The following is a 16,616-nucleotide window of genomic DNA, read 5'->3' as shown; positions in this document are numbered from 1 at the left end:
AAAATGTTAAAGATTACTGGGAGTGAGCTAGCAGGATCTGAGATGTATAGGAGCAAGTCGTCCGCATAAAGCGACACTTTGTGCAACGTGTCCGACCGGGTGATAGAGGAGACCCATTTTTGAAGCTTTCCAGGTGGAATTATTTCCCATTCTTGCTTGATGAACAGCTTAAGTTGTTCAACAGTCCAGGGTCTCGGTTGTGGTCTTTTAGGCTTCATAATGTGCCACACATTTTCAATGGGAGACAGGTCTGGACTACAGGCAGAACAGTCCAGTACCCTCACTCTTTTGCTACGAAGCCACGCTGTTGTAACATGTGGCTTGGCATTGTCTTGCTGAAATAAGCAGGGGCGTCCATGATAACGTTGCTTGGATGGCAACATATGTTGCTCCAAAACCTGTATGTACCTTTCAGCATTAATGGTGCCCTCATAGATGTGTAAGTTACCCATGCCTTGGGCACTAATACACCCCCACACCATCACAGATGCTGGCTTTTGAACTTTGCACCTAGAACAATCCGCATGGTTCTTTTCCTCTTTGATCTGGAGGACACAACGTCCACAGTTTCCAAAAACAATTTGAAATGTGGACTCGTCAGACCACAGAACACTTTTACACTTTGCATCAGTCCATCTTGGATGAGCTCGGGTTTAGCGACGCTGGCAGAATTTCTGGGTGTTGTTGATAACTGGCTTTCGCTTTGAATAGTACAGTTTTAACTTGTACTTACAGATGTAGCAACCAACTGTAGTTACTGACAGTGGTTTTCTGAAGTGTTCCTGAGCCCATGTGGTGATAACCTTTACACACTGATGCCACTTTTTGATGCAGTACGGCCTGAGGGATCGAAGGTCAAGGGGATTCAATGTTGGTTTTCAGCTTTGCTGCTTACGTGCAGGGATTTACCCAGATTCTCTGAACCTTTTGATTATATCACGGATCGCAGATGGTGAAATCCCTAAATTCCTTGCAATAGCTAGTTGAGAGATGTTGTTTTTAAACTTTTGTTCATGAAGTGGTGACCCTCGCCCCATCCTTGTTTGTGAATGAACAAAAATGTCATGGAAGCTGCTTTTATACCCAATCATGGCACCCACCTGTTCCCAATTAGCCTGTTCACCTGTGGGATGTTTCAAATAAGTTTTTGATGCGCATTCCTCAACTTTGTCAGTCTTTTTTGCCACTTGTGCCATTTTTTTCAAATATGTTGCAGGCAATTCCAAATGAGCTAATACTTGCAAAAAATAAAGTTTTCTAGTTTGAGCGTTTAGTATCTTGCCTTTGCAGTCTATTCAATTGAATATGGGTTGAAAAAGATTTGCAAATCACTGTTTTCTGTTTTTATTTACCATTTACACAACGTGCCAACTTCATTGATTTCGGGTTTTGTATATTGAAAAAAATAACATTATTTAAAAAAATAATAAAGGCCACAAAAACGCATCGATCAAATTGGTTGTAATTAGCCCCTTAAGTCCTTTAGCAGCTATAAAATGATGTTGCTGAAAAGACGATATCTCTAAAATGTGTGTCTGTGGAGCACAAGCACTGATCCTGCAGCCGTGTGTGGAACTGTCAGTGTGCCCAGTTACTAAATAAAAACTAAATAGTGCTGGCACGACAGCGGTGAGTGTTGATAAATCATATTGGGCGTGATAAATAATTATATTAGCATTTTCTCCCAGTATTGTGGGAGTTTTAATGATCAGCATATATTTTGCATGTTAATGAAGACAGAGACCCAAAATGTATTGCACGCCTTATTCTGCTCACTTAAGAGACACAATCCACTTTGCACAGGTTTAGTAGATCAGCTCTGCGTGTGCTATCGGGTTTGCACGTCTTTTAGTACACGCAAACCTTTAATAAATCAGGCCCTATGAGTTCAACTCCATCCTGGAGACGAGGATTGCACTTTGTCAGGCCTCTACCTTCACACCTGTGCAACTTGGGTGTGCCACCTGAAGACTAAGCTCAAAATAACCACAAGAAGGTGCCAATCTCTCAGGAGGGGAAGTAAAAAAATAAAAGTGAACTCAACTCAATAAAGTATCCTTGATCCATATTTTTCCCACCATCACTACATTTATCTTAACTTGATGGCCTAATTCTTAAACTGAATGTTCACCTTTAGTAGGACTTCACACACAATAGTCAATATTTACACCACTGAAAAGTACAATCCACTTATGAGCAAAACAAAAACATTCTTCTCAAACTAGTTTATCAACAAGTCAGCTGCGTCATGCCTCAAAGTTTCCGCCTCCTCCACTTATTCACACACAGAGAAACTTAACAGCACTGCCTACACTCTAGACCAGGGGTCTCAAACTCAATTTACCAGGGGGCCACTGGATGCAGAGTCTGAGTGGGGCTGGGCCGCAAGAAAAGATTTTTTTTTATTTTTTTTTTTGCATACTCCTCAGCATGTCTAGTTGTATAATGACGTTTCAAATTGTATCCCTTGTGCAACTTTCTGGGTGCAAATAAGACACGTCGGGGTGCCCCTGTGCTCAACAAAGAAATATCGCATCCCCCACTTTTCCTGGAATTGTCTTTGCTCATCACTAACCCTTCTCTTCACTGCAGGCTTTGAAAAAGACATGTTTGGGGTTGTGGAATATATTTGTATTTAGCCCACGCACGGAGAATAATGTTGTTTCCGCAATGTGCGTCGCTCCGCTTTTCCTCCCTACAGCAACACGGCGGTCGGCGGATAATAGCCGGGAAAGTACCGGGATAGCGAGCGCTAAAAAGTGACGGCTCCCGGAGTGTTTATATGTAGTGTTCATCGTGTGAGGCAATGCAAACTAAACAAGAAAAAAGACAAATAACGGTTTGAATTGGTCCAGGTTATCGGGGACTGTTATTACTGACGGACAGGTGTCGCGGTGTGACTGCAGCCAGGCACGTAAGTGAACCCCCGTCTCCATGGCAACGTCTCTGTCGCTTTCACTCATTTGCCGCTTTTCCACCAACGCAGGGTAGGCAACCCAGAATGTTGAAAGAGCCATTTTGGACCCGAATAACACAACGCTGTCAAGCACCGTTCATATAAAACTTGCGGGCCGCACTAACATTAAAGGCCTACTGAAATGAGATTTTCTTATTGAAACGGGGATAGCAGGTCCATTCTATGTGTCATACTTGATCATTTCCAGATATTGCCATATTTTTGCTGAAAGGATTTAGTAGAGAACATCGACGATAAAGTTGGCAACTTTTGGTGCTGATAAAAAAGCCTTGCCTGTACCGGAAGTAGCAGACGATGTGCGCGTGACATCACGGGTTGTGGAGCTCCTCACATCTGAACATTGTTTACAATCATGGCCACCAGCAGCGAGAGCGATTCGGACCGAGAAAGCGGCAATTTCCCCATTAATTTGAGCGAGGATGAAAGATTTGTGGATGAGGAAAGTGAGAGTGAAGGACTAGAAAAAAAAAAGACTACAGTGGGAGCGATTCAGATATTATTAGACAAATTTACTAGGATAATTCAGGAAATTTCCTTATCTGGTTATTGTGTTACTAGTGTTTTAGTGAGATTACATGGTCGTAACAGTACAACCTGAAGGTCGGCACCGCACCTTTCTTCAGCACCAGTCGACGGGTGGTGGTGACGCCCATCTCTGCCCTTCGCAAGGGACCCTCTTCGAAACACGATCTTTCAAAGTGACCGCTGCATAATACACTGTACTTTGTGTGTGTGGTCCAATCCAGCCGTGTTCGCTTGACCGCTCTGTTCCATAGTAAAGCTTCAACGTCATCCTTCGGGAATGTAAACAATGAAACACCGGCTGTGTTTGTGTTGCTAAAGGCGGCCGCAATACACCGCTTCCCACCTACAGCTTTCTTTCTTTGACGTCTCCATTATTCATTGAAAAAATAGCTAAATATTCAGCAACACAGATGTCCAGAATACTGTGGAATTATGCGATTAAAACAGACGACTTATAGCTGGGAACGGTGCTGGAACAAAATGTCCTCTACAATGCGTGACGTCACGCACACGCATCATCATACCGCGGCGTTTCAGGAGGATACATTGGCGCGAAATTTAAAATGGCAATTTAGTAAACTGGCATGTGTTGCAATGTTAATATTTCATCATTGATATATAAACTATCAGACTGCGTGGTCGCTAGTAGTGGCTTTCAGTAGGCCTTTCAATCAATCAATCATCAATCAATGTTTATTTATATAGCCCTAAATCACAAGTGCCTCAAAGGGCCGCACAAACCACAAGGACATCCTCGGTAGGGCCCACATAAGGGCAAGGAAAAACTCGCCCCAGTGGGACGTCGACCATGATGACTATGAGAAACCTTGGAGAGGACCACATATGTGGGCAACACAGGCACTGAGCAAAAGTCTCTTGCTCTCTGTCCCTCAGGACAGAACGGAAGGCTCCGAATGGAATTAGTTCAGTGAGTTTCAGTTTCGTCTGCAATGCATTCCATGCCATAGGGGCAGCAATGCCAAAAGCTCTTTTGCCAAATTCAGTCCGTACATGGGGAACAGTTAAAACATACAAATTGTTAGAACGCATAAGAGCTGTTTTTTCTTTGTCACAAAGTAGACAAGTATGGAGGTATTAAACCTAAAAGAGCTTTATAAATGATGGCCAGCCAATGTGTGTATCTGTGTGCACTCAATGAAGATAAGTCTGACTTCATATACAGTTGACAGTGGTGGGTGAGACTACGACAGCCAGGAACAAATCTTAGTGCTGAGTGAAAAACAGTGTCCAAGGACTGGAGGCATTTAGATGAAGCACTAAAATAAAGCAGGTCTCCATAATCATTTACGGGCAAGATAGTCGCTGTCACCAATTTCTTTCTGACTTTAAGAGAGAAGCCGTTTTTATTTCTAAAAAGGAAACTGAGCTTTACCCTGAGCTTAGAGACCAAGTTGTTAATACGGGCTTTAAATGAAAGCTCCTGATCAAGAGTAAAACCCAAGTACTTGTAATTTAAGACCTGCTCTATAGGGTTTCCATTTGATGTTACAATATTTGGAATATTTTTCAGTAGCACCCTTGAATGAGAGAAACCATTACTTTGCTTTTATCTGTATTTAAAACCAATTTAAGATCAAATAAGCGAGCCTGGATGACATCAAAAGCAGCTTGTAAAAACTCAAAAGCCTGAGTGCTGGAGGTTGAACAGCAATAAATAATGGTGTCGTCTGCATAAAAATGGTACATTGCATTTGACGGATTATTGCAAAGATGATTCAAGTAGATAGAAAATAAAATGGGCCCCAGCACTGAGCCTTGTGGAACTCCTTTGGTAATGTCCAATAATGAAGAGGTTGTCCCAGCCACCTGTACACGTTGTGTTCTGCTGGAAAGATAGTCTGTGAACCAAGCAGCTGCATTTTTAGATAATCCAACGTGATGGAGAGCTTCAATGAGCAGACTGTGGTCTACTGTGTCAAATGCTTTTGACAAATCAATAAAAAGTATTTTTTTGCCGTCCACAGTCTCGATTAAATCATTGAGGACCTTAAGAGCAGCTGTAATAGTGCTATGCTGTATTCTAAAACCCGATTGAAATGGGGATTAAATATTGTTTAATTCTAAAAAATTCATTTAGCTGGTTACTGATGATTTTCTCAAACAATTTTGCTAAAATGCATAATTTAGAAATTGGTCTGTAATTATTCATATTTGTGGGTTCACCCCCTTTTAGCAGGGGAAGAACAAAGGCTGATTTCCAGATTTTTGGAATGCTTTTACTTGTTAGACTGAGGTTAAAAATATGCGAGAGAGGCTCAGCAATAAAATCAGCAGCCACTTTTAAGAAAAAGGGTTCAATTTGGTCCGGTCCTGCTGCTTTAGTTGCGTCCAGGCTCTTTAGTGCATTGTATACCTCAGATACTGATACAGGTGTGAAGTCACAAGTGCAGGTGCTGCGTCTAATTACAGCCTGTGGTGTATTTGGGATATTAACATTAGTTAAACCAACATTTGACGATTGAGGATTCAACGACTCTAACAAAAATCCAGCAGAAACTAAATACTCATTAAAACAATTTGATATAGTTGTCTTATCAGACAAAGTACCAGATTGAGTAATCAAAGGACATGGAAAGTCATTTGTTTTCACATGATTTAAAGAAGCTTTTATGGTTTGCCAAAACTTTTTGGGGTCATTGATATGTTTTTTGCATTCATGCAGGTAAAAATCAGACTTGGCTCTCTTAACAAGCGAAGTACATTTATTTCTAAGCTGGCGAAAGCTAAGCCAGTCAACCTCTGTCTTTGTTTTTCGAGCCCTGGCCCAAGCAACATCTCTCTCTTTGAGAATGTTTCCAATTGCAGCGGTAAACCAGGGATTATTTCGACCAGGGGCGTCACTGGACCTAATACTGTACTGGGGCACACCTGGGGCACAAATAATCCATGTGAGCGTGCAAAGCGCGCAAGCAAAACCATTTTTAGCACTTATTTATCATAAAAAATACATAAATAGTGCTTTAAACTATGAAATCATATCAGATGATGTTGTATGGATCTTTGATGAACCACCTGAAATTAACTCATGCATTTGACCTACTTGTGCACTTTTTTTACTCCAGACTTCCAAACTGCTACTGGTAAAAGCAAAAAGGAAGAGCAATGAATCTTTTTGAAATATTTATTGCAGTAATCATCTGCAAATTTAACATCGACAAAAGTAAAACAAAAAATAAAGCACCCCTACATCTCTGGGTTCTTTTATATTATTTAATTTCCATTTACGGCAATGTGGCTAATCCTATTTCAGATACACAAAACTATAAAATATACACAAAACAATAAAGCCACAGTAGTAGAATAAATGAACAACTGTTGTGTGTCTGTTCAGGGAATCATTTTCTGAGAAGTAAACTAATGTCTCCTTTTCATTTTTGCAAAGTGGTCAATCACTCTGGACAGACATGGAAATATTACAGTAACTGTTATACAGTTGACCAGTGGTTCCCAACTGCTGGCTCCTGACATAAAAGTGGATTGTGTGTCATTTTCAGTCAGATGTGTGCTGAAAAAAAAAAAGTTTAGGGAGAAAAAATTAAATTGTGGCAACAAAACCAGATATTTTTAGCCATTTTTCTAGTGACTATTAGTGAGTATTTTAGCAAAAGGCAAACCGACTAACAAGTTGGAGGAGGACTCAGGACAGACATGGAAATATATTTGAAAAAAATCTAAATGGGGCAACAAAACCCGATATTTTCAGCCATCTTTCTGAAAACAAATATAGAAATGTTACTATTTTTTTCTGGAAACAAAACCAGATGCTTTAGCTGTAGCCATTTTTCTGGTGACAAAACAAGATTATTTTAGTCAAAGTCACACCGATTAACAAGACAAGTCTACTGTGCTATTTTTCTGTGAAATAAACTTGAATGATTTAAAAATTTGGCTCACGACTTGATATGGAAAAATGTTTTTCTTCCTGAAGATAAACCATTTGAGAAGCACTCAACTCACACAGTTCGTACAGCAAATGAATATGTTTGTCTTGATACAAGGAATAACGTTAGCTAACTTAGCATCAACTCAAGACAATGATGTTGCCTAGCTAGCTAGGACTTCACTTACATCTCTCATTCCTTGCTGCTTCTTCCCTGCTGCGGGCCAATAACTTTCTTAAATCCATCTAGGAGTTACAGTTTGAGTCAAATAAAAATAAAAATAATGTAATTAACAAATTGTTGTTAGCTAATGTCACCTACCTCACACAGTGATTCGAATCCCCCCCCCCCCCCTCTCTCTCTCTCTCAACCGAAGTCTCGATCCACACGTGAATAAATTACCATATTAAGTAGCCTTGTGCTCACTGTTTCGTGGAGTGAATACAGTAGCAATCAATTACCATACTAAGTAGTATGTGCGCTGTTGTCTATGTTATGTAGACTTAAAACTCTGAAGCGTTTTTTTTTATTGGTGACATTTTTACTGGGGCACTGCAGATCAACAGTGGGGCACGTGCCCCAGTGAAATATGTCTGGCGACGCCCCTGATTTTGACCTTTAACTCTAAATTTTCGAAAGGGAGCATGTTTATTGACTATACGTTGAAATTCGTTATAAAAGTATTTCAACGCTATCTCAATATCATCAATTAAAGCAACTCTATTCCACTCAAAGGCAGCTAAGTCGTATATAAAAGCTGGGAGGCAAAAAATGTTAATATCTCTTTTGCATGTAATAATGGGTTTTGATTTTGGTAGCTTGCAGTTTCCTACAGCTGCAATTGTACAATGATCACTCAAGTCATTGACAAACACCCCAGTACCAGTGTACTTATGGGGAGCGTTGGTTAGAATTAGATCAAGTAAAGATGATTTTGAGGGGTTTTTAGTATTGGGTCGAGTTGGGGAAGTGAATAATTGAGTTAAATTTAGTGTGTTGCATACAGCTTTAAGGTTATCAGAAGAGGAAGTCAACCAGTCAAAATTTAAATCACCAACCAAGAGAAGTTCACTAGTCCACTCATAAAGGATTCAAGAGAGGCAAGGGCTTCAGTGGAGGCATAGGGAGGTCTATAACACCCTACAATTGCGAGAGTTTGGCCATGCGAGAATTCAAGCTGCAGGGCAAGGAGTTCAAATGGTTTAGTGATTGACAGTGATGATAATAAAGTAACATTAAATCTGTTTTTTATATACATAGCCACCCCTCCACCTTTTCGAGGACGATCGCATCGGAAGACATTGTATCCATTTATAGCAATGTCCTTGTCAGAGACTGCTTTACTTAGCCAGGTTTCTGATAAAATAAATATATCTGCATTGGTTGTTTAAATCCAAATTTTGACTAAGTCTAATTTTGGCAGTAGGCTTCTAATATTTGAATGAATTAAACCAAGACCTGACCTCCCATAGCAAAAATTTGCTTGCTCAACTGTTGCTTAATCTCGTATCTTGAGAACATTTTGAGCTTCTCATATCTGTCTAATTCTGTGATCAATTGTTTCTCTTTTATTGCTCCTAAGGGACCCTTAGGAGCAATAAATAAGCTAAAAAGAGACAAGACATCACTGAGACAAAGGAGGTTGAGTTGAGACAACCCTTTGAGCAATATTTGAGAAGTGGGATACACTGACGAGAGCTCATATATGTATGCCATTGATCTCAATTATGTCTCATTTATTTTGAAGGATAATAAAAAGAGAAAGAAACGAGATGTATGAGCAATAAAAGAGATCTTATGTATGTCTTTTTCATGTCTTATTTCTCTTAAATGTATTATCATATCTCAAATTTGAGAATCATGAGAACAAATTGAGAGTGCAATTAAAATATTCATCTGACTTAATTAGAAATAACACTAAACAAATACTCAAATATTGAAAGGTGTATCACTTTATTTGGCTACACAAAAATACAAAATATAATATAAAAATAGATTAAATACAAAAATGTAAATGTAGTTAATTAGTACATACATAATGTACATATTGACATTCACAATACTTAAAACATAGAAAACAATATACAAAAAATAAAACAAATACAAAAATAAATGAATTTGACCTTGAGTACTCACTTTGCTATTGTGAAAAAGTCAGGTGTAGCTTTTTAACTCCTTGTTGAGCAAACCATGTACCTTAGTTAAAAAAACACTTGACTTCATCTCAGTAAGAGGGTGAGTAAATGACAAAATTTCCATTTTTGAAATATTCCAAGTAAAAACTGAAATACATTTATAAAATTGTAACTGTGCTGTGTGGAACTAGTCTACATACAAAAAATAATCACACATTGAAAACCAGGGATACTTAACATTTTTACCTTGGGGCACGACCAACTTTTCCACTACACAAGGGTCTGGGACCAACTGAAATATAAACACTGAATTAGTCATCTTACACTAAAGTGTAAGACAACCGAGTACCATTGCTGCCCATATGGACGGACAACAGCTAAGAAACAGATATTTATTGGCGGCTTCCAAGGGGTACTCGCAGCCAAACAGTGGGCCCCAGCCCTATGATTAAGAAACACTGTTGTAAACAATAGAACAGCCTCCTGCGATAACAATATAACATTTGGTACATAAATGATCATTGAAATATTTTGAAATTGGTTACAAAAGCTACTAATATACCTGATTATGTAAGCAGCAACATACTGCGTAATTTCCGGTTGCATTATTTTTTTATTTGGAAAAAACTTTGCACTGTGAAAGGATATTAGCCGCTAGCTTGTTAGTGAGGTTGCATCCATCCATCCATCCATTTTCTACCGCTTATTCCCTTTTGGGGTCGCGGGGGGCGCTGGCATCAGTGCCAAATTTGGTTGGCACAGCACACCTCAATATGCATTATCACAGAATAACGTGGTACTAAAAGCTACATCATAAGGCAATTTTTTACAATATATACTACGCAAACCTAGACCAAAATATTGAACATGTTTACCAAGGAAACATCCTACCATAGAATGAACTTGACAGGTACAAGGGCCTACTTAAAACCGGCTCTGGCCCGACATTTGTTTACCAAAGCTTTTTTGAGCTTGGCCTCCTCAATATTGTCCCAATCAGGAAGGGTACCGCATCTCAGGACATACGCTGCAAGGCAAGAACATAATAATCAGCCATTCGTAATTTTGTCCCACATCAGTTTCTACAGGTATCTAATCTATGCAATGCAATGCAATAACAATAATAATGCAAATTCAAATGTAATGCTTTTTAATGCCATTTTTTGGTACTATAAAAAAGGAATGCCCATGTGCGACTGCATAGTTTTTTTTTTTATAGAGTCAAAAGCTTACAATTATCTATCTGTATACACACAGTTGCAAGCATTAGTTAATTAGTTGAAAAGTTTACATTAACTGTTACTATCTAATGTATTAGAATTGGCTTACAAAGCTGTTTAATTGGAGAATGTATTTTTATTTATTTATTTTTGTGGAGTAGCATCTGGTGTTTTGACCGTATGCATGGCCGTAGACAATCGCTAATTAAAAGGCTATCAAAAATATTAAAGGAGAACTGCACTTAAACCCTCTAAACAAACATCCCATTCTGCATCAGATGATCAATATAATATACCCATTAGCCATTTATTTAGTTGTGTCTGTTTGAAACATGCTGTAAGTATATATATATATTCTCTGAAAATATGATTTATAATAGCCACAAACTGGAGGATACCATTTTTAATCAGGATACAATTTGTTTTAAATAGTTAAAAGGTTTTATGGAATAATAAATGAACATCATACCAGGATTGCAAATTATGCATGTGTTTGGAAATGGATGATCTATTTAAACATTTTAGAAAAATACAGAACAATATTGGTAAAAATGCCAATAAGATGCATTTGAAAAAAAGCTATGGCAATTAAACATTTTGAATTTATTGTATTTTACACCTTCTCTGTTTAAAATGTTTACAGTAAATAGCAAGTATGTATCAAGTGTCCGGCAGCTGAAGGAACTTGTATTCATTTATTGTGGGAATGTCAGAAAATAAAAGAGTTGTGGTCTGCTGTGAAAATTGCCTCGCTAGCGTAGATCACTTGCGTCACAACAGTTGCTAATGTTAGGCAAGTTAGCTCATATGTGTTGAAGTGCAGATGATTGAAATAAACGACTCAGTGTATTAAAAAAGCTCAGCTTTTCCATTATCCTGACATGGTGTCACAGTTAAGGACTACACGCCTACAGTGACCAAAGAATGGAAAAGTTTAGGCCCCCAGAGCAGTTTCATTTTGCTTTATTGAAGCAGTGCTTTTGTCGTGTTCCCACCTTACAATACCTCTTGTATGCAGTTTGACAGCCGCAGTTAAAAAAAGAAACACACAGGAAGACTAACAATTTCGATGACCGTAACCTTCTTAAGTTAATTTTCATTTACCGTTTGACATATTGACTGTCCGCCATGTCCTACAATCGTATTAAATTTTTTAAATGCCTCTGGGCAAAGTATTTAATGCTTTTTATTGCCGTTTAAAGCCTTAATTTACGCAAAATCATTAATACATACAACCACACTTCAAGTTGATGGACATAACACTATATTGCTCATCATAACGCTAGTTTTTAGTCAATCACAAATTGTAATTATGTAACATTGAGTTATACTTCCAGTGTGCTGTAATCGATAAGGGATTAACATTTCTCATATTGAACTTCTATTTAGGGTCCGCCCTGCAATGGCAAAGGACATCCATGTCCTTTGCCATGGCAAGGACCCTATTGAATCTGCTGCGTTTTATTATTCTTTATTATTCCGCACTTTGGCGCCCCAATTTCACCCCCTTAACATGCTTCAAAACTCACCAAAGTTGACACTCACGTCGGTCTACCGTGACACCACATGATATTAAGCAACCCAACCCCAAAAATCAAAAATGCGCTCTAGCGCCCCCTAGGAAAAAAAAAAAACAGACTGCTTGTAACTTCCACTAGGAATGTCGTAGAGACATGAAACAAAATTCCCTATGTAGAACTGACTTAGACCTAGATTTCATAATTGTACTTTCCAGGGCAAAAATTCACAGAAATTTTGCAAAACCCTTTCAAAGCAAAATTTTTGCAAAAAATGCTATTTTTGCCTCTTTGAGCTGTAATTTGACCCCCTTAAAATGCTTCAAAACTCACCAAACTTGGCAGGCACATCGGGACTGGCAGAAATTGTGATTTAATGAAAAAAAAAAAGTATAAAACTCAAAATTGCGCTCTACAAAATTTTTTGAATGAAACACAGAAAAAACTGCTTCTAGGAAGAAAACACAGACAAAACTGCTTGTAACTTCCGGTAGGAATGTCGGAAAGACATGAAACAAAAACTTCTATGTAGGTCTCACTTAGACCTACATTTGAATAATTGACAGCTAGCAGAAAAAATCAACAGGAAGTTGACAATTACCCCTTCAAAATAAAAGTTTTTGTAAAAACCCGTCACCTTTTTCAAATCGATACTCCTCCCAGTGCGTTTGTCGTTTCGGCTTCAAACTCGCACAGGAGAGAGTTTGGACCCTTCTGATTAAAAGTATAGATCAAAGTTTTGATAAGTTTTAAAGTTTTGATTTTACGCGCCTTTAAATATCCCCTGCGCAAAGTTTCCTAAAAATTTCATTTTTGCCTCTTTCAGCTGTAATTTGACCCCCTTAAAATGCTTCAAAACTCACCAAACTTGGCATACACATCAGGACTGGCAACAATTGCGATCTAGTGAAAAAACCAAACCCCAAAACTCAAAATTGTGCTCTAGCGCCCCCTAGGAATACAACACAGACAAACTGCTCCTAGGAAGAAAACAAAGACAAAACTGCTTGTAACTTCCGGTAGGAATGTCAGAGAGACATGAAACAAAAACCACTATGTAGGTCTGACTTAGACCTACATTTGAATAATTGACATACTTTGGCAAAAATCAACAGGAAGCTAGATATTTTCACTTCAATACAACAACTGCATTACTTTCACAATGCATTAAATAGTGGGACGAAGGCGTCTTAAGCCCTGGGGCTCGGGGGCAGCAACCCAAGGCGCGCTCGCACCTTCGCACCCTAATTTGACCCCCTTAACATGCTTCAAAACTCACCAAATTTGACACTCACATCGGTATGGAGCGGCAGACCAACTTATTAAGCAACCAAACCCCAAAAATGAAAATTGCGCGGTAGCGCCCCCTAGTAAGAGACAAAACACAGACTGCTTGTAACTTCCGTTAGGAATGTCGTAGAGACATGAAACAAAAACTTCTGTGTAGGTCTGACTAAGACCTACATTTCCAATAAAAAACGTCTATACCCAAAATCAACAGAAATTTTGCTAAAACTCATTCAAAGCAACATTTACGCAAAAAATGCTATTTTTGCCTCTTTGAGCTGTAATATGACCCCCTTAAAATGCTTCAAAACTCACCAAACTTGGCACACACATCAGGACTGGCAGAAATTGCGATCTAGTGAAAAAACCAAACCTTAAAACTCAAAATTGCGCTCTATTGCAATTTTTGAAAGAAACACAGAAAAAACTGCTCCTAGGAAGAGGAAACGGATAAAACTGCTTGTAACTTCTGGTAGGAACGTCGGACAGACATGAAACAAAAAACTCTATGTAGGTCTCACTTAGACCTACATTTTGATAGGTGGCATCTTTCAGTTAAAATCAACAGGAAGTTGGCAATTACCCCTTCAAAATAAAAGTTTTGTAAAAAGCCGTCACCTTTTTCCAGACAAAATTGCTTGTAACTTCTGTTAGGAATGTCGTAGAGACATGAAACAAAGACCTCTATGTTGGTCTGACTAAGATCGGGACTCGGGACACGGCGGCGGCGGCGGCGGCCAACGGCGGACCCGACCAACGCTGCTTGCAGCTTTAATTATTATTCTTTCTTTCTTTCTTTCTTCCGCACCGTCGCGCCCCAATTTCACCCTCTTAACATATTTCAAAACTCACCAAATTTGACACACACGTCGGTCTTTCATGCCTTCCCAACATATTAGGGAGCCAAACCAGAAAAATCAAAATTGCGCGCTAGCGCCCCCTATGAAAAAAAAAAAACATACTGCTTGTAACTTCCGTTAGGAATGTCGTAGAAACATGAAACGAAAACCTCTGTGTAGGTCTGACTTAGACCTACATTTCATAATAGTATGTTCTCGGGCAAAAATCAACAGAAATTTTGCAAAAACCCATTCAAAGCAAAATTTTTACAAAAAAATGCTATTTTTGCCTCTTTGAGCTGTAATTTGACCCCCTTAAAATGCTTCAAAACTCACCAAACTTGGCAGACACATCAGGACTGGCAGAAATTGCAATCTAATGAAAAAAAAAAAAAAAAAAACTCAAAATTGCGCTCTAGCGCAATTTTTCAATAAAACACAGAAAAAACTGCTTCCAGGAAGAAACCACAGACAAAACTGCTTGTAACTTCCGGTAGGAATGTTGGAAAGACATGAAACAAAAACTTCTATGTAGGTCTCACTTAGACCTACATTTTAATAATTGACAGCTATCAGAAATAATCAACAGGAAGTTGGCAATTACCCCTTCAAAATAAAAGTTTTGTAAAAACCCGTCACCTTTTTCAAATCGAAACTCCTCCCAGTGCGTTTGTCGTTTCGGCTTCAAACTCGCACAGGAGAGAGATTGAACCCTTTTAAAAAAAGTGGTCGGACAAAGTTGTGATAAGTTCTACGGTTTTGATTTTATGCGCCTTCAAAGAACCTCTGCGCAAATTTTCCCAAAAAATATCATTTTTACCTCTTTGAGCTGTAATTTGACCCCCTTAAAATGCTTCAAAACTCACCAAACTTGGCACACACATCAGGACTGGCAACAATTGCGAGCTAATGAAAAAACCAAACTCCAAAACTCAAAATTGTGCTCTAGCGCCCCCTAGGAATACAACACAGACAATACCCTAATTTGACCACCTTAACATGCTTCAAAACTCACCAAATTTGACACACACATTGGTATGGAGCGGCAGACCAACATATTAGGTAACCAAACCCCAAAAATGAAAATTGCGCGCTAGCGCCCCCTAGGAAGATACAAAAAACAGACTGCTTGTAACTTCCGTTAGGAATGTCGTAGAGACATGAAACAAAAACCTCTGTGTAGGTCTGACTTAGACCTACATTTTGATAATTGGCATCTTTCAGTTAAAATCAACAGGAAGTTGCCAATTACCCCTTCAAAATAAAAGTTTTGTAAAAAGCCGTCACCTTTTTCCAGACAAAACTGCTTGTAACTTCTGTTAGGAATGTCGTAGAGTGATGAAACAAAAACTTCTATGTTGGTCAGACTAAGATCGGGACTCGGGACACGGCGGCGGACCCGACCAACGCTGCTTGCAGCTTTAATTAATTATTGTTACCCAATTTTGGCCTGAAAACACCCTCAGTTTGGGAAAACTTACTTAGGATTCCTTCAACTTTTTTCCGGTCAAGGATGCGCTTTCGTGTTCCTGCAGGTTTGTTTTCAGGGCGACCAAAAGGGACACTCCTCTACTGTAAAAAGGAGGTCAAAAAGTGCGTGGAATAAACGCATACATTTGGGCTTTGAAGCATGTCTCATGGCAGCAAGGCGGAACGATGATATAAATACGCCGCTCTCAGGAAAGAGCTCTTGCTGGTCCGATTAATGAGGGCCGTCGGTGTATTTGTCTCCAACGAGGTCGCAGGGAGTTTGAAGTACTCTGACTTGGCCCGGATCTGAAAGGGAAAAAATAGCACAAACAATACCAGAATGAGAAAATAATGTGTTCAAGGCCCAATCACAAGTTTAAGTAAACAAAACAATTACATCATGAATGAATTAGCATTGGGTACTTACCTATTTTCAAGAGGACTTCTTTGATTCGTTGCTTTTCTCGCCGGATTTTTTCCAACTCCTCCCTACATCCATCACATGGCGTCCATGATTTTTCTGCCTGTGGTTGATAACAGATAGTGTCCTCAACAGATGGGTTGAGTGCATTTCTCCTGTCTGGTGCCAGGAAAGCTGCGTTTTTATTCTCAGGTGGATTCACCCGGCTAGGTGGCAAGCTATTGTGTACGCCGGGTGAAGGACCAGAGGTGTTGTGGACATTTGGTGATGGGCCAGCGGTGTTGAAGTCGTGTGGGGATAGGCGGGGTGTACAGCCTCCAGAG

At 39.2% G+C, this 16,616-nt stretch overlaps 1 long non-coding RNA gene across 1 annotated transcript; it reads right to left on the bottom strand.

Moving 5' to 3' along the window:
- Positions 1-10,132: 10,132 nt before the first annotated feature.
- On the bottom strand, positions 10,133-16,174 carry LOC133550621 (uncharacterized). The gene is made up of 2 exons (XR_009806347.1): positions 15,884-16,174; positions 10,133-10,566 (listed from the first exon to the last, which is right to left on the bottom strand). It is a non-coding gene; the product is annotated as an uncharacterized LOC133550621 (long non-coding RNA).
- Positions 16,175-16,616: the final 442 nt, after the last annotated feature.

Source organism: Nerophis ophidion, linkage group LG04 (assembly GCF_033978795.1).
Source record: "Nerophis ophidion isolate RoL-2023_Sa linkage group LG04, RoL_Noph_v1.0, whole genome shotgun sequence".
NCBI lineage: Eukaryota > Metazoa > Chordata > Actinopteri > Syngnathiformes > Syngnathidae > Nerophis > Nerophis ophidion.
The sequence above is the reverse complement of the archived record's forward strand: the minus strand, read 5'-3'. Positions and strand labels throughout refer to the sequence as shown.